The sequence below is a fragment of the Cricetulus griseus genome, chromosome 2, assembly GCF_003668045.3.
Source record: "Cricetulus griseus strain 17A/GY chromosome 2, alternate assembly CriGri-PICRH-1.0, whole genome shotgun sequence".
NCBI classification, from domain to species: domain Eukaryota; kingdom Metazoa; phylum Chordata; class Mammalia; order Rodentia; family Cricetidae; genus Cricetulus; species Cricetulus griseus.
The window spans coordinates 205,025,429-205,051,783 of record NC_048595.1 but is presented as its reverse complement, the minus strand read 5'-3'; the positions used below and the strand labels follow the sequence as shown (position 1 = coordinate 205,051,783).

The 26,355-nt window shown below is 43.1% G+C and overlaps 1 long non-coding RNA gene across 1 annotated transcript; it reads right to left on the bottom strand.

Moving 5' to 3' along the window:
• Window positions 1–5,412: 5,412 nt before the first annotated feature.
• On the bottom strand, window positions 5,413–22,111 carry LOC113834029. The gene is made up of 2 exons (XR_004768012.1): window positions 21,897–22,111; window positions 5,413–5,814 (listed from the first exon to the last, which is right to left on the bottom strand). It is a non-coding gene; the product is annotated as an uncharacterized LOC113834029 (long non-coding RNA).
• Between the last annotated feature and the right edge of the window lie 4,244 nt (window positions 22,112–26,355).

The window sequence follows — 26,355 nt, the reverse complement described above, 5'->3', positions numbered from 1 at the left end:
TGGTGTGTGTGTATGTGTGTGTGTGTGTATGTGTGTGTGTGTGGTGCATGTGTGTATATGTGTGGTGCATGTGTGTATGTGTGTATGTGTGTGTGTGTATGTGGTGTGTGTGTGTGTATGTGTGTGTGGTGTGTGTGTATGTGTGTGTGTGTGTATGTGTATGTGGTGTGGTGTGTGTGTGTGTGTGTGTGTGTGGTGTGTGTGTATGTGTGTGTGTGTGTATGTGTATGTGTGTGTGTGTGTGTGTGTGTGTGTGTGGTGTGTGTGTATGTGTGTGTGTGTGTATGTGTATGTGGTGTGGTGTGTGTGTGTGTGTGTGTGTGTGGTGTGTGTGTATGTGTGTGTGTGTGTATGTGTATGTGGTGTGGTGTGTGTGTGTGTGTGGTGTGTGTGTATGTGTGTGTGTGTGTATGTGTATGTGGTGTGGTGTGTGTGTGTGTGTGTGCACAACCACAATGCACATGCATGTGGAGGTCAGAGAACACCTTCTGGGACTTGGTTCTCCCCCTGTTGAAGGCGGGTTTCTCTTGCTGCTGCGGTGCTTGCACCCTGGGCTAGCTGGCCCACAGGCTCCCACAGTTCTCACATCTCCACCTCCCATCCACCTTCGGGTCTGCTGGAATAAAGAGGCATGCCACAGCATCTAGCTTTTAATGTGGATTCTGGGGTTTAAATTAAAAAGATGGATTTAAGGAAGTGTTTCTCAACCTGTGGGTCACACCCCCTTGGGGGTCAAAACTCTTTCACAGGGTCACCTAAGGCCATTGGAAAACACAGATAATTACATTATGATTCATAACAGTAGCAAAGTTACAGTTATGAAGTAGAAACAAAAACTACTTTTATGGCGGGGAGGGGTGTCCCCACAACATGAAGCACTGTATTAAAGGGTCACAGCGTTAGGAGGGTTGAGAACCACTGACTCAAGGCATTTTTTTCTGGATCTTTTTGCTCCTCCTCCTAACGTGTGGCCACATTGAATAAATCTCCTTTTTCTGTTTCCACCTTTAATTCAGCTCCTTTACATTTTAAAATATTTCTTACAATACCATTACACCATTTCCACTTTTCCTTTCCTCTCTTCAAACCTGTAGGGGGCACAGAGGTGTTTGTGTTCACACACCTGCACTGGGGGAACCTGGAATGTTAAACACACAGGGTTGTTCCTTCAAGGGAAGGAATGCACAATCTGTTTTCCACCTAGAAGGCTGGAGCAGACATGCTTTCCTTTCTAGCAGGGTGACCTTTGTGCAACGTGTGGCCGGAGACTTTCAGGCACTGGACCCTCAGACCCTTCTTATAAACTTGCTTTCTCAATCTATAGAACCCATCTTTATGGAAGCAACCATGTGGACTTTATGAATTGTTTTGATGTAGTCACATCTGTTGTGGGAATTCATTCCGCCAATAGCTTTGGGGTACCGGCCTTAGGGCGTGGTCTGGGGTGCTACATGAGGGACAGATAAGCCTGAGAAGCGCGCTTGCGTTCTCTCTTGCTCTGGCTCCTGCTTGGCGTGGTAGGACAGGGTGAGCCGAGCATTAGAGAGGCAGCACGGGATCAGCCTTACTCTGTTTTGTGAGTTTGTTCCTTTCATTGCACCCTTTAGTAAATCAGTTTTTATTACCTCTGTGAGTTCATGAACCACACATCTGATCTGCATTTAGCTTACTTTGTTCCTTAAGTAATTGTTGTGAATACTGTATTGAGTTAATCATCACAAGAATGGTGTTCACCAGATTCTGTTGTGTTTCAATAAGCCTAAAATAAAGCAGTCTTGGTCATACCCCTGAAGTTTGAACCAACACTGGCTACTGAGTTACGTTGTGCTGAACTGTTATCTTGCTTCCCATGGCTCTTCCTTCTCTCTGCTGCCCATGAAGGTCAAAGAGACTCCCCCAACACACACACACACACACACACACACACACACACACACCACACACACACACGCGCGCGCGCGCGCACACACACACACACACACACACATACACACACACACACACACACACACACACAAACCCTCCCATATACCCCTACTTGTTTTCTTTCAAAGTCTTGTCCTTTAAAAAAAGTTGCTACATGATATATGCATATACGTATATATTTCTAAATATAACCACTCTGTCTAAATAATGTTTTGGGGGCTAACCATTTGGTCTTCAACAATCAATTGATGTGCTCTTCCCTGGAGAAGACATCTTCTCCCCTTCTCAGCAGTCTCTTGTTGTCTGTAGTTCTTTGTGTAGGGTTGATGCCCCATAATTTTTCATATGTCCACTTTGGTATGTCTACAGTTGTCCCTTTTCAGTCCCTGTTTAGGTGACCATGTTGGTGAGCCTTTATGTAGCTTCTGATATCACAAGGACCCAGAAAACTCCCTGATTCTCTGGCTCTTACAATCTTTCCATGCCCTCTTCTACAACGTTCCCCGAGCCTAAGGGGCAGCAGTGTTTGGCAGATGTATCCATTTGGATTGGACTCCAAAACTCTGCACTGTGATTGGTTGTGGTTTTTGGTAATGGTCTCTGTCTGCTCCAAAGAGAACTTTCTTTGATGTGGGTTGAGAACTACACTTATCTGTGGGATGAACATCTAGAATGTAGTTTGGGGTTATACTGGTTCAGTAAAGTGGTGGCTGTAGTTCTTCAGGATGCATGGCTTCATCATGCCTGGGTAGTAGGCTGGGTTTCCAGTACCAGGCATGGTTTCTCTTGTTGAACAGGTCTTAAGTGCAATTAGAAAGTTGATGGTTACCACCAAGGTATGCGTGCTGTTCCTGCACCTGTAGGGTTTTCTTTCTATGTTGGTCATTGTTATGGCTCACAGGCTTCATAGCCAAGTAGGACTGTAAGTTGCTCCCTCCTTTGGAAGCTTGTTTGACACTGTCTGGTACCGTAGAAGCTAGTCCTCAGGGAGGAAGCTTTCAGGTCATTTCCAGCTCAGAGGCGCTGTGTCTGAAGTGCATATGTCTTCAACAATAGGTACCATCTTCTGGAGGGCAACCAAAGGCAATATCAAAAGCCTGTAATGTTTTGGGGAGTCTCTTGGACAAAGCTGAACAACTCAGAAGAGGGCTTCTCATTCCTGGTGTTGGTCTTTGGTTCTTGGAGGGAGCATTGTCAGGGCAGATGAGAAAACTTCACTTAAACAGTATATCTGTATTTACACACAGACTTACATGTATTAAAGCTTTTTTGTTTATTTGTGTTTTTTTTTTTTTTGAGGCAGGGTTTCTCTGTGTTGCTTTGGAGCCTGTCCTGGAACTTGCTTTGTAGACCAAGCTAACCTAACAGAGATTCACCTGTCTCTGCCTCCCAAGTGCTCGGATTAAAGGTGTGCACCACCACTGCCCAGTGTATTCTAGTTTTTTTTAAAAAGGTAAATAGTAAATAGTATGATTTCTTATGACTTTCAGATATCCTTAATGTTATTGTACCTTCCTCTCTTCTTGTGTATTTATCTCCCTCTCCCTTCCTAGTTCGAGACTGCATGATCTTCACCCCCATGCTGGTCCTCTTTTATTGCTTCCCCTGGTTTCTTCCTCTGGCAATGGTTCCCTTTTACTTCCTTGGTTTCTGCAGTGACTCCAGGGCATGTAATCACATCTGAAGATTTGGAGCTGAGAGTCTACAATGAGAGAGAGCATGTGACATTTGTATTTTTGGGCTTGGGTTACCTCACTCAATATGATCTATTTACCTGCAAAGTTCATGACTTCAGTTTTCTTTATAGATGCATGGTATTCCATAGTAAGTATGTCCCGAATTTTCATTATCCATTGGTCAGCTGGGTGACATTTAGGTTGTTTCCATTCCTGGCTATTATGAATAGAGCAATAGCAATAACATGATTCATGGATGAGCAAGTGTCTTCAAAGAAGGGTGTCAAATCCTTTGGGCATACACCAAGGAGTGGTGTAGCTGGCCCATGTGGTAGATTGGTTTTTAGTGTGTTTTTTTAATTCTATGCACTCATTTGCATAGTGGCTGGACAAGTTTGCAATGCCACCAATAGCGAATGAGGGTCCCCCTTTCCCCACACCCCTTCCAGCATATTTTGTCAGTTGTTTTGTGAATCATTGCCATTCTGACTGGGATGAGAAGAAATCTCAAAGCTGTTTTGATTTAATTTCCCTAACTGCTAAGGACAATGAACATTAAAAAAATATTTCTTAGTTATTTCTATTTCTTCTTTTAAGAACTCTGTTCAGACTCTCAATCCACTTTTTTTTTGAATGGGTTGTTTGCTCTTTTGACTTTGTTTTTTGAGTTTTTCAAAAAATGTATATTCTGGATACTAAACTTTGTAAAGATTCTCCTCCATTATGTGGGCTTTTTCTTCACTCAATTGGCTTAGTTAATTTGTCTGTGCAGAAGCCTTTTAGTTTTAGAGGTCCCAATTTTCAGTTATTGGCCACAAAGAGTCCTTATCATAAATCACTTTAGACACCTATCACTTGTTGCATATTGCTTATGTTTTTTTCTAGTAAGGGTACTGCTTATTTTAAAAGTTTCAATGTTTCAATTTTCACACTTATATCTTTGATCCATTTGGAGTTTTTGTTTTGTTTTTTTTACACAAGGTGATGGGAATGGGTCTAATTTTGTTCCCCATGTGGACACCCATTCCATAGCACCATTTGTTAAAGATGCTCTCTTTTCTGCAGCTTATGTTTTGGCATCTTTGTCAAATACTCAATGGCTGAAGTTATGTTTCCTCATGTTTGGGCCTTTGACTTTGTTTCACTGTCTTCATGTCTGCTTTTGTGCCAATATTATACTGTTTTTATTATTATGGCTCTGTAATATATTTTAAGACCTAGAATGGTAATTCCTCCAGCATGTTCTTTTTTCTCAAGATTCTTTTGGCTATCCTGGATCTTTTGTAGTGTCATATTAATTTTAGGATAATTTTTTCTATTGCATAGCTTTTTTTCTATTTCTTTGAGGAATGTTCTAGGGATTTTTATTGGGGTTACATTGACTCTGGAAATGGCTTTTGGTAAAATGGTCATTCTCACAACATTAATTCTACAAATACATAGGTGTGGGATATCTGTTTACCACCCTAGAATGGCAGTGGAAATTGGGAGAATAAAGCCTAAAAAAATGAGGCACCACAGTCTCTCACAATAGCCAACTTTATTCAGGGCATCAGGTAATTTATATTCCAAAGGTCAAGGAAAACCATCTGAGTGATTCATGGCTTCAAGCTGTATATAATCAGAAGGACAAGCCACACATGGCAAAAATCACGCTTTTCATAGAGGCATGTTAACCAATAATATTATCCAGTTGTAATGAATAATAAGTAAGCTCATATTTGGCTTTTATAGGAACACAGCTCTTATCATGTCCTATGCAAATAGGAAGTAATTTAAATCCCAAGGAAAAATTAAATGCAGTCCCTTCTTCAGATGAATGAATGAGTTTATTAGTCTCCAGGTCCAGTCATAAACACAGAGTCATTAGTAAAGATTCACAGGGGCTGGATCCATCCAACCCATGAGTTAAAGAAAAGGAGGATGGGAACACAGCACATATTCAGAAGCACTCACTGAAGATGCACAGGCCAAAGCAGCTAGCATCACCAGAGAGAGATTCTCAGGCGACATAGATCTCTCTGTGTTTTATAGGGTATCTTCTCCATTGCTGCAAAGGGCCTTAACTTGGCCCTAGGTGGCAGACTTGACTTCTGAGGATATGGTCAGTATCTCCCTCTGCCTTTCAGCTCGAGGCTTGCCATCGTTCTGGTGACTTCTACCACCTCCTCACCTTCTGCCACTGTCCGCGATGGCCTGGAGCCAGAGGAGCCTAAAAAAAATACATAATGTTTCGGTGGATCCATCTGCAATGACAGATGCATAACCCTTCCCAATTTTCTTCTGGAGAAGTAAAAATAGGGCAGGTTAATGCACCAGCTTGCTTATTTCCTTCTGCAATATAACCAGGGAGGTTGAAACGTGCACAAGTATGAGTCTATTGCTAGAAATAATCCTACAACAAAGTAGAATCTGAAAGGATATTTAAAGGTTTATGAATTAACCATAATAGATGAATCAAAACAGCCAGTCCTACCTGTTGGGCTGGGGAAAAAGAACTATTAATAGACTGACGAATATCTGGACCATGTGTCTCTCCTGTACCATTAGATGAGGCATCAATAAAAACAGTGCCTGCCATGGAGTGGGAGAAGGTTGGACAATTTCTGTAATCACAAATTCAGTTCCAATGAGAAAATCCCATAGCTCACCAGTTGGATACCATCCTTCAATAGTAATCTGCAAATGAAATCCAGAGTTCTGCAATGCTCTTAAAAACTGATTGTTAGTTAAGGGGAATATAATACAGTAAGAATCAAATCCATATAGTTGTTGACATTGGGCCCTCCACTAATTCACTAATTGAGCAAGAAGAGTGAGGTAAGCAGTTAGTATTTATGACCCTTATGGGGTAGATAAATCCATTCCAAAGGCTTATCCTCTTGTGCTGTAATACCTGTGAGAGACAATTAGTGGGGAAACTAAGTAATTTTAAAGGCAATGAAGGATATGAATGATACACAAATGCCTCTTTTAGTCTGAATTGGCAATGAATTCCATTTCCCTGCTGTGCTCTAGCCCGCCTAAGTTGTAAAGTAAGCATTTTAATAACAGCCCAAATTAATGCCAAAGTGACTCCAAACTTAGAGGGGCACTTCTTAGTTTGAATGTCTCTTCATTATTCTTTCAAACTCTGTCCCATATATCTTCTTCTGAAGTTCCTCGACACAAGACAAAGCCTTCCCTGGTTTCTGCTGTTATTCTCTCTGTCCTCTTTCTCTGAAGGTCCCCACTCTCTTATCTCATAGCTGACTTCAGGTCCCCGATCCATGGCATCACTTGCTTACTGCTGTAGAATGGCGTTGGGACCTGGGAGAATGGAGCCTAAAGTCCCTTGCAATAGCCAACTTCATCATTTGATTTCTTCTTTATTTATTTATATCCATGTAATTTCCTTCTCTTGCCTTATTACTCCAGCTAGTGAGTGCTTCTAGCATCATATTGAAAATAGAGATGTCCCTGTCTCATTCCTGATTTCAGTGGAATTGCTTCAAGTTTTTCTCCATTTACAATGATGCTGGCCATGAGTTTCTCACTTACAGCTTTTATTATGTTGAGATATGTTCTCTTTAACCCTATATTCTCTTGGACTTTCACTATGACAGCATGTTAGAGTTTGACCAAAGGCTTTTCCTGCATCTATTGAGATGAATGTGTGCTTTTTATCTTTAAGTCCATTTATGGTTTATTACACTTACTGATTTGCGTATGTTGAACTGTTCCTGCATTCAGCGATAAAGCCAACTGTGTTATTGTTTTTGATGTATGTCTGTAATCTGTTTGCAAGTATTTTATTGAGCATTTTTTAGTCTGTGTTCATCAGACCTTAGTTTTTGGAACTTAGTTTTCTCGTTGTTGTGGTATTACCTTGTTTTGATATTAGAGGGATACTGGTTTCATGGAAGGAATTTTGGAATGCTCCTTCTGTTTCTACTATTTTGAACAGTTTAAAAAGAATTGGATATAGATCTTCTTTGAAATTCTGGTAAAATTTTGCTATGAATCAATCTGATCCTAGAATTTATTTATTTATTTTTATTTAAATTGGAAATAATCTTATTTTACATATCATCCCAGTTCCCTTTCCCTCCCATCCTTCCTTGCCCCCCCACAGGTCCCCATCCCACCCCCTATCTACGCCCCAGGGAGAGTGAGGCCTTCCATGGGGGATCATCAAAGTCTGTCACATCAGTTGGGGCAGGGCCTAGGCCCTTCCTGCATGTATCCAGGCTGAGAGAGTATCCCTCCATGGGGGAATGAGCTCCCAAAGTCCATTTGCACACTAGGGATAAATACTGGTCCCACCACCAGAGGCTCCATGGACTGCTCAGGCCTCCTAACTGTTACCCACTGTCAGACTGGGGTCTGTGAGCTCCCACTTGCTCAGGTCAGCTGTTTCCATGGGTTTCCCTAGCCTTGTCTTGACCCCTTTGCTCATCAGTCCTCCCTCTCTGTAACTGGATTCCAGGAGTTTGGCTCAGTGCTTAGCTGTAGATGTCTGCTTCTGCTTCCATCAACTACTGGATGAAGGCTCTAGGATGGCATAAGGTAGTCATCAATCTCATTATCAGAGAAGGGCATTTAAGGTAGCCTCTCCCTACTGCTAGATTCTTAGTTGGAGTCAACCATGTAGATCTCTGGACATTTCCCTAGTGCCAGATTTCTCTTTAAACCTGTAATGGTTCCCTCTATTAAGGTATTTCTTTTTCTTGCTCTCCTCTATTCTTCCCCCAACTCAATATTTCTGATCCTTCATGTTCTCCCTGCTCCTCTTCTCCTCTCCTCTTTCTGCTCCCTCCCTCCCTCCCCCTCAGTTCCCAATTTGTTCAGGAGCTCTTGTCCCTTTCCCCTTCTCCGGAGGACCATGTATGTCTCTCTTAGGGTCCTCCTTGTTTCCTAGCTTCTCTGGAAGTGTGGATTGTAGGCTGCTAATATTTTGTCTATTTCTAAAATCCATATATGAGTGAGTACATACCATGTTTGTCTTCCTGTGGCTGGGTTACCTCACTCAGGATGGTTTCTTCTAGTTCCATCCATTTGTCTGTGAATTTTAAGATTCCATTGTCGCCCCCTCCCGCCCCCCCACGGAGCAGTACTCCATTGTATAAATGTACCACATTTTCTCTATCCATTTTTCAGTTGAGGGGTATCTAAGTTGCTTCCAGGTTCTGGCTATTGCAAATAATGCTGCTATGAACATAGTTGAACAGATGTCCTTGTTGAATGATATTTCAGTCTTCTCATTATTTATGGGTCTATTTAGGTGGTTGATCTGTCATTGATTCAATTTTTGTAATTTGGCTGAATCTAAAATTTTATGTTTCCCTCTTTTATGTTTTTCCAGCTTAATAGAGTATAGGTTTTAAAAGCATTCCCTTATAATATTCCAAATTTTTTTGGTGTTTGTTTTATAATGAACATTATTGTTTTACTGTTTATTTCTAATTCTGATAATATAGGACCTTCCTTCCTTTCCTCCTCCCTCCCTCCCTCCCTCCCTCCCTCCCCTCCCTCCCTCCCTCCCTCCCTCCCTTCCTTCCTTCCTTCCTTCCTTCCTTCCTTCCTTCCTGTTGTTGTTATTGGGGCCACGGGACTGTCAATCTTGTTTATCAAAGATCCAGTGCTTAGATTCATTGATTATTTGTGTTGTATTCTTTGCTTCTATTTCAGAGTTCTCTGGTTTTTAATTGTTTCTTTCTTTCAATTGGGTTTGGTTTGTTCTTGTTTTTCCAGTTTGGAGTTGCATCAGGAAGTGATTTATTTGTGCTCTAATTTTAAATGTAGGCACTTAGAGCTATAAATTTCCCTCCCAGGACTGCTTTCAATGTGTCCCAGAGGTTTTGTTGTGTTTCATTGTCATTTAGTTCCAGGAAATTTTTCATTTGCTTCGTGATTTCTTCTTTGAGCCACTCATCATTTCAATAATGAGTTGTTTAATCTCCACGAGGTTATACACTTACTAGAGGTTTGTTTGCTGTCAAGTTTTATTGCAATGTAGTCAGATAGGATATAAGGAGTGATTTCAATCTTTTTGAATTTGCAAAGATTTTTGTGTGTTTGTGTCCCAGGATGTGGTCTGTTTCTGTTTTAGAAAACTTCCACGTGCTGCTGAGTAAAATGTGTATTGTTTGGTGTTTGGGTGAATTAGTCTGTAAAGTCCATTTGATGTATGGTGCCAATTAATTCTGTTGTTTCTCTGTTTACTTTTTGTTCAGATGACCTGCCTGTTGGAGAAAGTGGGACATTGAAATCACTATTATTAATGGATTGAAGTTAATTTGTGTCTTTAAATTCAGTAGTACATTATCCCTTGAAATTTTGTGAGCTAGAGCTTTGTGAATATACATTTAGGATACTAATGTCTTCCTGGTTAATTCATCCCTTGGTTAGAATGAAGTGTCCTTCTTTATCCTATCTGATTAGTTTGAATTTGAAGTCTATTTTGTCAGATATTAAGATAGCAATGCCTGCTTGCTTCACAGTCCCATTTGATTGGAATACTTTCTGTCCATCCTTTTACTCTAAGGTGGTACCTATCTTTAAAGTCAAGTTTCTTGCAGACAACAGACAGATGGACTTTCTTTCTTTTCCTTCCTTCCTTCCTTCCTTCCTTCCTTCCTTCCCTCCTTCCCTCCCTCCCTCCTACCCCCTCCCTCCCTCCCCCGTTCCTGCCTCCCCCTCCTTTCGTTCCTTTCCTTTCCTTTCCTTTCCTTTCCTTTTTTTCTTTTTTGGTTTTCAAGACAGGGTTTCTCCGTGTAGCTATCCAGGAACTCACTCTGTAGACCGAGACTGGTCTCAAACTCAGAGGTCTGCCTGGCTCTGCCAGCACCAACCAGTTTAGATTTTGTTTCTCGATCCATTCATTTAGCCTGAATCTTTGAGTGAAATACTGAGGTCACTGAAATTCAGAGTTATATGTATGTTGGTTGTCATTGAATTATTGATTTTTGGTGCTTTTTGTATGTTAATACAAAATATTAAATATTTTACCCAATATCTTGCATCCTGTATTTATTTTAGGTTTGGTTTGTTTGATATCATTTTGTTTTGTTTGTTTTTTGTTTATCAAGGCAGGGTTTCTCTGTGTAGCCTTGTCTGTCCTGGAACTAGCTCTGTAGATCTGGCTGGCCTTGAGCACATAGAGATCTGCCTACCTCTGCCTCCCAAGTCCTGGGATTAAAGGTATGCACCACTGCCACCTAGTTGATATCAAATTTTTAGGCTGCTTATATTGTGGCAAATTTTTCTTTCTATTTCAATTATGATAGATAGCATTACTGGGCATATTCATCTAGATTGGTCATCATGGTGTTTTAGGAATTAGAAGTGCATTACTCCAGGCTCTTCTGGCTTTCAAAATTTCCATTGAGATATCAGCTGTTATTCTGATGGATTTTCCTTTATATGTGATTTGTGGGTCTTTTTATGTTTATTTTTCTCTTGCTGCTTTTTTCCCTGTCAAGAAAAAATATAAGAGCTGTACTTTTAATGCAAGAGACTTAGAGAGCAGAGACTTAGCCACACCTGAATGACACGGCCAAATCTTGTGTGTGTGTGTGTGTGTGTGTGTGTGTGTGTGTGTGTGTGTGTGTGTGTGTTTAACTATCAGACTCCTATATATTGTTGGGGAGATATTAGGGTCATAGCATGGGACTTCATAACTCTAAAAGGCCATCTCAATTACTTGTGAGCTCTTCCCTTAAATCTAGTGACTACCTAAATACATTCATGAGGTCCTGACACAGGTTTAAGGTTTCTTTTTTTCTTTTCATATATTTGAATTACAAGCAAGATTGAATTTCCCTTCTTTTTTTTTTTTTTTTGGTTTTTCCAGACAGGGTTTCTCTGTGGCTTTGGAGGCTGTCCTGGAACTAGCTCTTGTAGACCAGGCTCATCTCAAACTCACAGAGATCCACCTGCCTTTGCCTCCCAAGTGCTGGGATTAAAGGCATGCACCACCAACACCTGGCCAAGGTTTAGGTTTTAAGAGAAGTCAGAACATATGTATAACTAAGTCATCCTGGTTCTTTTTTTTTTCTACTTCCTATCTAATTTTTTCCAAGAAATTATTTTTTTATTAGTTCAAATTAGAAACAAGCCAGCTTCACATGTCACTCCCTTCTCCCTCTCCCTCCCCCAACCCCCACCAGTACCCCCTCAACTCCCTCTGCTCCCCAGGGTGCCTTCCTATTTGGGGCATAGATGTTCAGGATTGAGACTTCATCTTGATGGACTTTTCCTTTGATGAGTATGAAATGCCCTTCTTCATCTCTTTTGATTGATTTTAGTTTGAAGTCTAATTTGTTAGTTATTAGGATTGCTACACCAGCTTGTTTCTTGGGTCCATTTGATTGGAAAATCTTTTCCCAACCCTTTACTCTGAGGTAATGTCTGTCTTTGAAGTTGAGGTGTGTTTCTTGTATACAGCAGAAGGATGGATTCTATCTTTGTATCCATTCTGTTAGCCTGTATCTTTTTATAGGCAGGTTAAGATAATTGACACTGAGGGATATTAATGTCCATTGTTGGTTCTTGTTTGTTTTGGATTTATTGTTCGTGGTGTCATTGTGTATGGATTTCCCCCTCTTTTTTCTTTTGGTGTTTGGTAAAGTGGGATTATCTATTGCCTATGTTTTTGTGAGTGTAGTTATCTTCATTGGGTTGAAGTTTTCCTTCCCGTACTTTCTGTAGGGCTGAATTTGTTGATATGTATTGTTTAAATCTGGTTTTGTCATGGAATATCTTGTTATCTCCATCTATAGTGATTGAAAGTTTTGCTGGGTACAGTAGTCTGGGTTGGCATCCATGTTCTCTTAGTGTTTGTAGGACATCTATCCAGGACCTTCTGGCCTTCAAAGTTTCCATTGAGAAGTTGGGTGTGATTCTTATAGGTCTGACTTTGTATGTTACTTGGCCTTTTTCCTTTGCTGCTCTTAATATTTTCTCTTTATTATGTAAGTTTTGTATTTTGATTATATGTGGTGAGGGGACTTCTTTTTGTGGTCCAGTTTATTTGGTGTTCTGTAAACTTCTTGTATTTTCATAAGCATAACCTTCTTTAGGTTGGGGAAGTTTTCTTCTATGATTTTGCTGAATATGTTTTCTGTACCTTTGAGCTGTATTTCTTCACCTTCTTCTATACCTATTATTCTTAGGTTCGACCTTTTCACGGTGTCCCATATTTCCTGGATATTTTGTGTTAGGGATTTGTTGGATTTGAAATTTTCTTTGGTCTATGACTGTATATTCTCTAGCGAGTCTTCAACAACTGAGATTCTCTCTTCCATCTCTTGAATTCTATTGGTTATAGTCACATCTTTAGTTCCTGATTGTTTATCCAGCCTTTCTATTTGCAGCATCCCCTCATTCTGTGTTTTCTTTATTGTTTCTATTTCAACTTTTATGCCTTGAACTGTTTCGATTGTTTCCTTCACTTGTTTGGTCTTTTGTTTGTTGGCTTTCTTTAGATTCTTTAAGAGAATTGTTTATTTCTTAAATTTTTTATTGTTTTCTTCTATTTCTTTAAGAGATTTTTCTTGTTTCCTCTTTAAGGGTCTCTATCATCTTCATAAAGTAGTTTTTAAGGTCTGGCTCTCCTTCTTTCTCTGTGTTGGGAAGATCTACTTCTTTCAGATCTTGTTGGTGTGGAGTCTCTAGATTCTGGTGGTGTCATATTGGTCTTTCTGTTGTTGAGTGTGTTCTTATTCTGTCATCTTCCCATCTCTTCCTCCAGTGGGTGCAGGTGGGATTTCTCTCTCTTCTTGTCATCCGGTGGTGTACATGGGACAAGACTTCAGTGTCTTCAACTCTAGATGATCTGGCCTCTCCTGGTATTTTCAGCAGAGGTCAGGGCGGATAGGGAACCAAGAGTGAGGTGTTTCTGGTCTCAGGGATATCCTCCCCGTCTCACCGTCCTGGTCTTAACCATCAGTATCATCAGGGAGGGATCCAGCCTCTCCTGCAAGGTGGTCTGACAAATAGTCATTATTTTGTAAAATTTCTTCCGGGGGACAAATAACCCTCTGGCTGACAACAGACTTCAGCCTTTTCCTTCTCCCAGCATGAGACTCCCAGGTAAATTGAAATCCCTTGGAGTCCATTGTTTCAACAGTCTGACGGACAAAGGGAAGGGCACATGTTTCTCTGGAGAGTAGCTTTGTTCCTGTCAGGACAATTGTAACACATTTTTTAGAACTCCATCCTCAGGGACAAGGCAGGGCTGCTGGAGGCTGAGGTGATGCTCTGGTCCTCTGGTACCCCAGGCACTGGTCATCTGTCCCACCTGTAACCTCCTCAAGGCCCAGAAGATGAGGCGTTTGTGGTTGGAGAGTTAACAGGCTGTCAATACTGGCTCATAATTAAATTTTTTCACAGGTCTCTTCTGTGGATCTGGTTGTCTCCTCCAGCCAGCAAGGGCTGCAGAATGCTCCTGAACTTCAGTGTTCCTGTGATGATCATTGACTTGAGTAGAAAGGGTGCAAGACAGGCCCTGGTGGGATGTGTATAAGTGGAATTTTCAGTCTTCTGATTTCAACAATGTGCCATGCAAAAGGAAATTAGGACTTTAAAGTCCTTCCCACACACAGGGAGCTGTTCAATTAAATGGATGTACCTCAGGACAAAGCTTTTTGGATACATGCTATTGAGGACATCAGATGCTGATGGAAGTTCTATAGAGATAGCTTAGTTGGCAAGTGTGAAGACATGAGTTCAATCCCCAACACCCAAATAACAAGCCAGATGTGGTGGCTCATGTGTGTTAAACCAGTGTTGAGAGGGTAGAAACAGTTGGATCCCTAAAGCTTACTTGCTTCACATACCAGCAAATCCTACATCTCAGAGGGAAACGCTGTCTCAAAAAAAGGTGGATGGTGCATGGGGAGCAAGTGATGAAGCTGCCTTCTGGCCTCCATTGCACAAGCACACACAGCACACAGACACACAAGTTCTCGCTGGCTGTTCAAAGAGTGTGGATTAGGCTGGGATGGGGTAGCTGTCAGGTTGGACAAAGAAGGGCTAGTTAGTGAGTTATGATACAGGGCAGCCCTCTCTTGTGGTAGTCACAGGTAATTGGTTCTAAGACTTTTGTAAGTGCCAAAATCCACAGATAACCACAAGTCCCTTACATAAAATTCACATTCAATTTATTCAAATTACTTTTCCCTACATCATTTAATATATCTAATGCAATGCAAAGGCTATGCAAACAGTTGCTACACTATTGTTTAGAGAATTGTGACAACAACCTGTGTATGTTCCTGTAGATGAATTGTTTTCCTTTGGCTCTGTCATTGGTGGACTCTGAGACTGTTGAGCCTGTGAATACAGAAGATTGATTCTTCTTTAAGGAGAATGCATGGTGCATGTCATGGCTAATCTTGGTTGTCGACCACATTTGGAATCAACTAAAATCCAAGCTGTTTCGCACTTCAGTGAGGGATTTTAAAAACCACATTATTTGAAGAAATAAGACTCAACCTAAATCTTAGCCATACCTTCTGGTGGCATCCCATAAAAATGGATATGCAAGAAGGAAGTCTAGTTAGTTCCGTTTTAATATGCATGTTCATCCTATCTGTTCTGTTCCTTTAGAGAATCCTGACTAATACAGTGTGGCTTTGATTAGTGTGTCAACTGTAGGCTAAGGCAGATGCTCCAATAGGCAGTTCTGTATCTGTCCATGATGGTTAGTCATGATTGTCACCTAAGCAGAATCTTGAATCACCAAAGAGACAAACTTCTGGACCCTGCAAAGTCTGTGAGGGACATTATGTTAATTGATATGGGAAGATTCGACTCTAAATGACACACCATTCCATGGGCAGTGTCCTAGAGTTCATAAAAGAGGAAGGTGAGCCAAGCACCACCATTCATCTCCCTGGGCTTCCTGACTGCAGACACAATGTGACCAGCCACCTTACTTACACTCCTGCCACCATGCCTTTCCTTAAGCTGTGAGCTCAACTAGACTTCCTCCCTTAATTTGTGTGTGTGTGTGTGTGTGTGTGTGTGTGTGTGTGTGTGTGTGTTGGATATTGGTTCAGAGTCAGGAGAAAAATAAATAATACACTCGTCTACTTTCCAAAGGTATCTGGCGTTAATATAGAAAAGATACTACCCTAGGGTGTCTCTTGGCAGCAGAACTGAGTGTAGGCTAGATTTCTGCTCTCAGATCTTCGGAAGGGCTCTGTGCTGGATGTTGACACAGGTGCAGGAAGAAGCCCAGCCTTGGTCCAGTACTAACCAGGAACCCAAGAGCCCAGTACCCAGGATGCATCCTTACCCAGAGGAAGACCCACAGGTGGCCTAAAGATATACCAGGAGCAGAATGAGGTTCAGATGGCCCTGGATGTCTAGAAAAGGACTGTAGAAAGGCTGACTCTCAGGTCAGAGGCAGTGTGATGGTGGTGACATCTCACATAGCACTGAGAAAAATCTCCTTTTCACATTAAATGACTGGGACGGGGGTTGGGTGCCAAGAATACCCTTGCTTAAGGGAAAAATAGGGAAGAGGGTTGGAGCCAGATTGTCTCTGTGGAAGACAATGAGGAAGAAAGAGGGCAGGAGATGCCTGGGCTGAGCAGCATGTGGTGGGGTTGGTAGGCTGCTGCTTGTCAAGGAGGCAGGGCTCCTTGTGGATCATGGAGCTCTCTAGAACACAGTTGGGGGTGTGGAGGAGGACAGCTTGGATGTTAGGATCCTTCTCTGCATTGCTGCCTGCATGTGAAATGATTCTGAAAGGGGAAACTCCTGTCACAGGCTGTCTCATTGTACCTTGCCCAACCCCTCTCAATGGCTCTGTGGCCAAAGCACCAGTCCAAAGCGGCTTTCAGATCACTTGATGTTTCAGTACAGACCTAGCTGAGTTTAGTTGACCCTGCACCACCTGCAACAGAGGGAGGAAGAGGAATTCCCCATCAGTTCTAGAAATAAATGAAAGGTAAAAGGTACCGTGAATGGCTACACATTTATTCAAAGTGCTGGGCATTGATTTTTTGTTTAAGATTTATTTGTTTAATTTATTTTATGTGTATGGGTTTTTCACCTGATGGTTGTGAGCCACCACATGGGGGCTGGGGACCAAACCTGGGTCTTTTGCAAGAATAGCAGGTACTAACTCCTGAGCCATCTCTCCAGCTCCTGGGCCTTGGTCTTGGACACAGATTCTACACCTCAGAGCATGGTGCCTCTTCTAAGCCAGTCCGCTGGCTGCTGGGCTCTGAGGCCTCCTGGGATCTCAGCGTTCCCAGGGGTTCAGGCTCATGCACATTTTATTCCCCAGCCTTTGAGATATTGTGACTGATGATTACAATTCAGTGTGAACTTGATTGGATTTAGGATCACCATGGAAACATACCTATGGATGCATTTGTGAGGATTCTCCAGAAAAGTTATTTTTCTCCTTTCGTATGTGTGCATGCTATCGTGCGTTTGTGGGGCACATGTGCACACATGAGCACACACATGTGGAACAGCCTTGGGTGTCATTCCTCAGACACTGTCCACATTTTATATTTTTAAGATGACTTTTCATGGACCTGGAACTTTCCAAGAAGGCTAGGTTGCCTTGTCAGTGAGTCCTGGGCATCCACTTGTGTCCACCTCCCCAGTGCTGGGATTACGAATACACACCATTATGTCTGACTTATTTTTAATGTGGGTTCTGGGGATCTAAGTTGGGTCCTTGTGCTTGTAAGGCAGCATTCACTGAGTCACTTCTTAAGTCAGCTAAAAACAGAAGCAGTACCATTGGTGGCCTGGGGTCCGTGACTGAACAGCAAGGGGACAGTGAGCAGAGTGTTCCATTCATCTCCCTCTGCTGCCTGATGGAAGATGCAACGAGGTCAGCTGCCTCAAGTTTCTGCTGTCATGCCTTCCCTGCCATGGTGGACTGTGTAGTCTGGACCATCAGGCTGTGGGTCAGCACAAACCCTTCCTCCCTTAGGCTGTCTTTGTCAGCTATTTTGTCATGGTGATGAGAAGGGCAAGATTAATACAGATGCTGACTGGCTTTTGGTAATCTACACAGACACATATGTAAAATTTAAAATGTACTAAACTTTTAGTTTAGGGTGGGGAGCTGTGTGTGGCAGTGCATGCCTGAAACCCTAGAGCTGGAGAAGTGGAGGCAGGAGGATCTCTGGAAGTTTCTGGCCACTAGTCTTGACAAATAGGTAAGATCCTATTTGTTCAGTGAGAGACTCTGTGTCAAAAACAATGTGGAGGGGATAGTGAGTGAGACAGCTCAGTGGGTAAGTTTGCTTGCTGCCAAGCCTGAAGACCCGAGTGTGATTCTCCAGGGCACACATGGTAGGAGAGAACTAGCCCTCATCAGTTGTCATATCACACACACACACACACACACACACACACACACACACACACACACCACACACACACACACACACACATTCACACACCACACACACACATACAGATACATACCACACACACACTCACACCACACACACACACACACACACACACACACACACACACAGTGGAAAGTGATAGAGGAAGATATCTGACATTGACTTATGACCTCAGTATGCACAGGTATCCTGTGTGCATGAACCCACAACACCCTTGTACACACATACACAGGCACACATATACAGACCATACCATACAGAGCTTCAGCTTACATGGACAACATCTATAGCATGACTTACTACATTAGATATTAAAGTAGCTGTCCTCTGTCCAGTTCCTGCTTCTGCCAGATGCAGAAACGCAGCTGTAGCACATGGTACAGGCATGGTAGCTGCCCAGCCATGGAAGACACACAAGCAGACCTGCTCCAGGTACAGTATTTATCAGTATACAGTGCTACCCAGAGAAATTTGCAGGCAAGTACCCCAAATTCCCATGAGATCCAAAGAGGGATGAAGGAGAAGCTTCAGCCAATAGCCTGGACAGGCTGATTATAGGATCTGAGAGTCAGGGCTGTGTATCCTTTCTAGACAATCTCTTCTAAAAGACAGAAATGAAATGCACATATTGTGTGGGTGTGTGCAGATGTAGGTGTGTGTGTGTGTGTGTGTGTGTGTGTGTGTGTGTGTGTGTGTGTATGTATGTGTGCGCGTGTGTGTGTGTATGTGTGTACTGGACAAAGGTCAACCTCAGGTGTTGGTGTTTGAGACCAGGTCTCTTACAGTCCTGGAGCTTGCTGGACGGGCTAGGCTGGCTGGTCAGCACAGTCCAGGGTCCTTCAGCCTCTTCCTCCCCCAGTCACTGAGATTACAAATGTGGGCAAGCACACCTAGCTTTTTATAGGTTCTGGGAAACTGAACTGAGACTCTCATGCTTGCATGGCGAGCACTCTACTGATGGAGCCATTTGTTACTCTTAATGAATAAAGAATACACATTGCATTTGAATTATTGAAATAGAAACATTTAAAACAAACCCCTTCAGCTGAGTGCTTTAATCTTTTGGATTTCTGTATTCTTAGCTGCTTGCAAGTGTGTTCTCTGCTGTCCCCCAAGAAGAGGCAAGCTTCCAACCCTGCCCCCACCTCCTGTGCGCACGTGACTTCACAGGAAAGGCTTCCTCTTCTAGGGGAGCTGTTCTCAGAGAAAAGGTTAGAGAATGTGCAAATGACTGCTCACCACAGCTTCCAGACGATCTGATAAAGGAGGGTGTCTAGTGGTGCGATGGACAGTGTGAACTGCTTCTTCCTTTGGGAATTTACAGCTTCCTTGGATGCTGGCTTCCCAGACTCCTCTAGCTCTGACTATTTCTCCTCTTCTACTCCATTATGGATTGGATATGGTTCCTCTCCCCCTGAACTTACGTAGAAATTTTTGTTAGTGTGTGTGTGTGTGTGTGTGTGTGTGTGTGTGTGTAAGAGAGAGAGAGAGAGAGAGAGAGAGAGAGTGAGCATGTGTGTGATAGTGTGTGTGAGCATGTGAGTGTCTGATAGTATGTGTGTATGTGAGCGAGTGTGTGTTTGTCATATGCAAGTGCTCGTGCCCACACACATGTAAGGCAGTCAGAGAAAGATGTCAGTGTCCTGCTCTATCACTCCCTGTATTAATCCCTTGAGACAAGGTCTCTCACTGTACTGGAGACAGGTTGGCAGCTAGAAAGCCTCAGGGATCTTTCTGCCTCTGCCTGCCATAGCACTAGGGTAGCAGCAGTGGGCATGGTCATGCCTGACTTTTTACATGGGTGCTGGGAATTTGAACTTAGATTTTCATGCCTGAGCACAAACATTTACTTGTGGAATTGTTGGAATCATTGAAATTTGATCAACAATGTTCCAGTGCATAAGGCAGGAGGCAATCCAAGGGGTTAATGCCTTTTTCTGTGGTGTGGTGATGTAATATTCTGAAAAGTATGTCTTACATTATAAAGGACTGGAACTTTTTTTGGACTTCACAGCCAAATTAATAATATATTCAGGTCACTTAAGACTTAAGTCTGCTATCCTACTGTGTGTTCACACTGTTTAACCTGCCTTTAAGATGATAAAGTAACAGTCAACCTTACTTGCCTTGGATTTCCTATGCAATATGTATAAACTGAAGACATGACCTCTCCACGGTGTGGTTACAAGGAAAGTTTTTATTGTAGAGATGAGAGGAACAGCCAGAAGTATCTGGAAGAGTCCAGAGAGAGAGATAAAGAAGCAGACAGTACATGGCCAGCAGGGGCATGGCCTGGGCTATCTGTGAGAAGAGAAGAATAGCAAATAGATGGGAATTGGCTGCATAAGTTCCGGAGGAATGCTGGTCTTTATCTAACTGCCAGAAATCCTCATATAGTCCAGGTTGAGCTCATTTCTGGATATTTGGACTGCATTTTGGAATTTGGGGAATTAGAGTTTCCTTTGGACCTGACACAATCAACTTGGACAACCTAAAATAATGCATAGCAGCAATCTTAAATTATGACTTCTTCCATGCCCACAACCCGGCTAATGCATGTGTGTCATTTTCTGAAATTAGAAAATGCAGAAGTTGAAAGCAACTTCCTAAAATGTACCACAAAGGTTGAAAGTAACCATTTGTGGATACTGGTTGATAAACAATGCTGTGTTGGAGCCACTGACTCTCATGCCTCTGGACTTTTCAGCCTATAGAAACAAGGCCCAAATTAGTCTCTGTTCTTTATAAACTATCCACTCTTAGGTAGCAGAAAATGGACTAAGGCACACTTTGGGTCCTTCAAGTTTTTCTATCAATTTCACAGAATGGGGTCTCCAGTAAAGCAGAAGAGCTAAAGAGAAGTAGACCTGATGACTATAGTTGGAGCCTCAAAATGTAACACTGCTGTACCCACTGCTGTGGGTCTATACTCATGGTCAAAAGAGTATAGACCATGAGAAACAGATAGGGTAAATAAGGACAATAAACTCTGTGGTTTCCTAGAGTGAACTTTGGTGGAATGGTACCTTAATTTGTCATTTGGACTTTAGGAGGAAGTGTAGACTGTCAGGTCCAAAGGAAACTCCAGTTTCCTAAACTCTATAAGGCAGTCAAATATCCAGAAAGGAGGAGCTCAACCTGGACTAGAGGAGGATTTCTGATAGAAAAAGGCCAGCATTTGGTGGGAATTTGTGAAGCTGACCAAAGCGAGTCATTTCCCTTACTTCTGGCAAAAGGGACAAACAAATGGCTCTCCAACTAACATACCCATGGAGCCTATCAGCATATCAAGGGCCATGCCATCCTCCAGGCTCCTGAGTCCGCCTCATAAGGACTTGTTATGCATTTCAAAGCCCCCATGCCAGCCTCCTGGTTCCTCCCTCCTCCCAGCTACTCAACCTTCTTATAACCCAGCTGTTCTCACTATTCTTGGCTTCTGCCCTGCTATCCTCACTATGCTCTCTATTCTCTATCCCTGCTATTCTCCCCTTTCTTGCAGATAGGCCTGGCCATGTCTAGTCCACTGGCCATGTTCAGTCTACTCTTCCAGATGTCTCTGGCTACTGTTTTTCTCATATCTACAATAAAATCTTCCAAGTCATGGAGCAGTCATGTTGTCAGTTCATACACAGATGCTGTTTATGTCTCCCCTAGGGAAGGAATTTTGCAAAGTTAGCAAGATAGACAAAACAAGATGAGTTTAGGGGGAGCAGTAGTGTGTCCCTGATACGGGGAATGAGATAAACAACTGAAGCTGGTGTGTGTGTGTGTGTGTGTGTGTGTGTGTGTGTGTGTGTGTGTGTTGATTTGTTCCTATAGGGTCTGTGGGGGTAGTGATAGGGGCACAGACAACACAGAGAGTACAGCCACATGTAATCAAGGTGAGCCCCCTTGGGTGGGGGATTTCTCTGAAGGAAATTACCTGGTTGCATCACCCTGGAGCACTCCCATGGGGCTCTGTACATGCCCCCTTCCCTGCTGTGCTGACTCAGTGGAGCTGACTGAAGTTGCGAGTCACAGGCTACAATCATAGTTAGTGCTGAGCCCTGTATCCTCTTTGGTACTCTTCTGTTTCCTGTTTTTCATTCATTTCCTCTTGTGTTTTGTAGTAAGAGAAATACCACGAAGACTTGTCAGCAGCTGTGTCCTGCAGGAATGATGAGAGGGTGTAAGAGTTCAGTGCTTCGCTGGAATTTAAGGGAAATAGATATCTATGTTGCTCCCTCCAAGGCTCATGGACCCTCACTGAAGAAGGGCGGGAAGAATATAAGAGCTGGAGGAAGATGTGGAGCTGGGCCTGCTTGCAAAGGATCACTCCAGCTGGGCTTGTTGACTATTCATTTCCCCTTAAGAGGGCGGGGAGGGGCATGGCACCCTCATCTGAGTATCCAGCCACTCCATAGCACCTGTGTGCAATGCTGCTTTAATTGCAATTAATTACACGGCCTGGGGGAGGTGTATGTGTATGTGTGGGTGAGTGCACATGTGTGTGTACATGTGAGAGTCATTAAGTAGCCTAGGCTGGCCGGCCAAGTGAGCTCCCTAGGGATCTGTTTGTTTCTGCCTCCCTGGTGCTGGGATTTCAAGTTTGCCCGGCCATTCCCTGAGTGGCCTATCCATCTCCTGTTCTCCTCAAACATAGTATGTCTAAAGCCCAGAGGTTTTACCATCTGCTGTTTGTGCACACACCCATAGAGCAATCATCGTGGAGATCACCACGTTGATGTCAGGAACCTTGCACAGGCCTTCAGTAGATCCAGGTTGTCTCTACCATGTTTTGAAAACCCGTAGATAGAAGCACTGCATAGCCAGGTATGGTGTGTCCATTCATGCTTTCCTAGCAAGGCTCCTGAGTTCTGTGGAGGTCAGAGGTCGGCCTTTATCCATGTGTGCATGTGGAGGTCAGAGGTCGGCCTATACCCATGTGTGCATGTGGAGGCCAGAGGTTGACCAGGGCTGTTTTTATCCTGGGGATTGAACTCAGATCTCTGATTGCAAGGAAGCACTTTACTGACTCAGCAAATCTCTCCAGCATCAACAAGTGAATTTCAAGGGAGCACACACACTGAATAGCCCATCACACTGGGCCAGCAGCAAGCTTTACAGGTTAATTTACAGAAGTTGTTGTATATGTGCATGTAAACTGCCATGATAAAATTTGTTATTTTATACAATACAGAAAAGCGGCACAAGGTAAAGTGTCTAGTTTTACAAGTATATATTATGTTGTAAAGATTATAGTGAGCTGGGGGAAGTAAAATACTAGTAATCTAAATGTATTAGATCATGAAGACAAAGATACAAACACTTTTGATGATTCAAGAAATAAGAACAAGGGCCAGAGAGATGGTCCAGCGGTTAGGAATACTTGCTCTACAGTCATGAGTACCTGAGTTTGGACCCCAGTGTCCACATAACAAAGTTGACCATCTCTGCAGATGCCTGGAACCCCTGCTCTTGGAGGTGCCAAGAAAGGAGGAACACTGTGGTCTCCTTTAGTCCAGCCTAGCCGAGAAGCTCAGGTACAAGGAGAAAGCCCTGCCTCAAGGGAGTAGGTGGCGAGTGACAGAGGAGGACACATAATGCCCTCTCCTGAACTCTGGACATACACAGCCATGCACAGCCACCCACCCACATACACACTTCAACAACAGCATCAAAACTTCTCATAAAATGTCACTTCTTAGGGCTGGAGAGACTGCTCAGTAGTTTAGAGAGTGCACTGCTCTTACAGAGAACCTGGGTTTGATTCCCAGGAACCATGTTGGGTGGCTTGAAACCAAAATTGCAACTGCAGGAGATCTGATGTCTGGTCTCTGTGGACATGCGCGTGAGTGTGCGTGCATGTGCACGTGCACACACACACACACACACACACACACACACACACACACACACGCACGCACGCACGCACGCACGCACGCACGCACGCACGCACGCGCATGCACACGCGCACACATACTGTCATAATGTACACATGTACTGGCTTGACAGGGATCAGAGTACATTGTTGTTCTTTTGAGCATATGCTGTTTGAGTTCAGAGAAAGGAGCTGCTATGGAAATGTAGCCATTCTCTAGCCTACTTGATTATATTTATTAAAAAGAAATGTCTTCTTTACCATCAGAGGCATCTAACCTAGAATTTCAAGATAGTGATTTCCATTGGGAAGTGGATAGCCAGTGTCAGAGCACTGATAGATTGGGAATGCCTAAGTCTTGTGTCAGAGTTCAGAAATAAATTAGTGGGCACATTAGGGCACCACCCTTACCGTTACTGGGATGTCCTGCCCCAAGTTAGGGTAGTCGGATAAATAAAAACCCAGGACATTCATTTTGGGTTCTCATTTACACCCCCATGCCTGTGTCACATTTTATGCCAGACACAGTCGACAGGAATAAAGGCTACTTGTTCCTACACCCAGGGCAGATATAATCTGGTAGATGAGACAACACATAATTAGAACATTAAATAGAACTGTGCCACTTGGGAGTGGCAGGTGTGAGCTCCCAGAATAGACTCAGCCCATCTTTTTGGAGAGCTGATTTCATTCCATAGCAAATAATTTAAAACCAAGTTGACTTATATTGAAACATTTGTGTTTGTTACTTTCCTTGTTGCTGAAACAAACAACTAAACAAACCTGACAAAAGCAACTGAAGAGTTTATTCCAGCTCAGGGCTTGAAAGAACAGCCTGTCATGGTGGAGATGGATGTTGGTGTTTTTCTCACTTTCTCTTTATTCAGTCCAGGACCCCAACCCATGGCTTGGTGCCACACACATTTAGTGAGTTTCTCCGCATCAACTAAGCTAATCTAGAAACTCCCCCACTGACAAGTCCAGAGATCTTTGCCATGGTGACTCTAAAGACCATCAAGTTGACAGTCAAGACTGTCAATTACACTTGGATACACTTTCAGTAGAATGCCGAGTGTAAAAGGAATGCGGGTGGAGATGGTAGAGCAAGGACTCTGAGAATTATCTCTATTAGAAAAGAGTGCTGTGCCAGCTTCCAGGATTGGGAGCAATCAATAGTCCTGTCCAGCTGTGACACCTATGAACCACAACAGTGACCACCATGGCAAGACATCCCCAAAGGTGCAGCACTCACACCTTGGTATTAATTTAAGATCTGCCAAACAGGAAGGAAATCCTGCCTGCTGTTGGAAATCTGGCCAACTCTCAGGGCTGGTGAGGTCATGGATCTTAGAGGAGAACCTATTTCCACCACTTTACTGGACCATCAAAATTTCTAACTGCATTATAAAGCTTATCTTTCTACCCACATATAAATATAGCTGTTAGTCATCGTAGAAGCTCCTCTTTGTGGCAGATGGAGACTGCCACAGAAAACCACAATTGGTCAAAATGCAGAGAACAACTGATTGTGGGGAGTCCAAGCCCAGCAGATACATCTATATGATACAACTCCTGTACTTAAGCTCAGGAACACCTAGGAAGAAGGGAACAGAAAGACTGTAAGAGCCAAAGGACCAGGAAATTGGTTGTGAGATTGTATCTCCTAGAAATGACAGGGAAGCTACAACCATGAGACCCCAACAATATGACTGCCTAAACTAGACCTGAACAATAAAAACACCAATAGACATGTTGAAACAGAAGGGGTGTTAATCTCACAGGGTCCTACCCCTGGACAAAGAACCACAGGCAATTAATAACTGTTGACATACAGAGAAAATTAGTCCCTCCCAGGGAACCTTCTAGTTTATCCAATACAAGTAGTTAGCCATGAAACCATATATACACACACACACAAGCAACACCAAGCAGACCCCACAGGTTGTATTTAGATATTTCTGCCTATAACTATAGTAAAGAAATGTAGTTGAGGCAATCTTCAGACCTTGACTTTCCTTTCCCTCATCCAAATGCAATGCCTCAGCGGTGCCCCCAGCTCTGTAGCAGACCACCTGCCGTAGCCTCTCCTGCCTCACTGCCCCATTTCCAGAAGATAATGCAACTCTCCAGTAGGCTCCTGAACCCCATCCCCCATCCCTTTGTCTCCATTGCCAGTTCCCACGGCCATTCCCCCCAAAACCCCATCAGCCGTGCCATGGCCAGGAAACCAGGTAGACAACCTTTAGACCATCCCTCTACCTCCTCTTCTCCAAACACAATCCCCCAGCCTCATCCTCAGCTCTGTAGCAGACCACCTGCTGTGGCTCCCACTTCCTCTATGTCCCCCATTTCCAGGAGACTAAGCAGATCCTGATGGTACACTCTGCTTTCCTACCTTGTGGGGACCCTTCAGATGACCTCCCTCCCCCTGCCCCAGCCCCATTTTAGGCTCTCTCCATCGCTAAGTGTCAGTTCCCAAGATGAAACACATTCTAACTAGAGCCTCTGGTGGCCACACCTG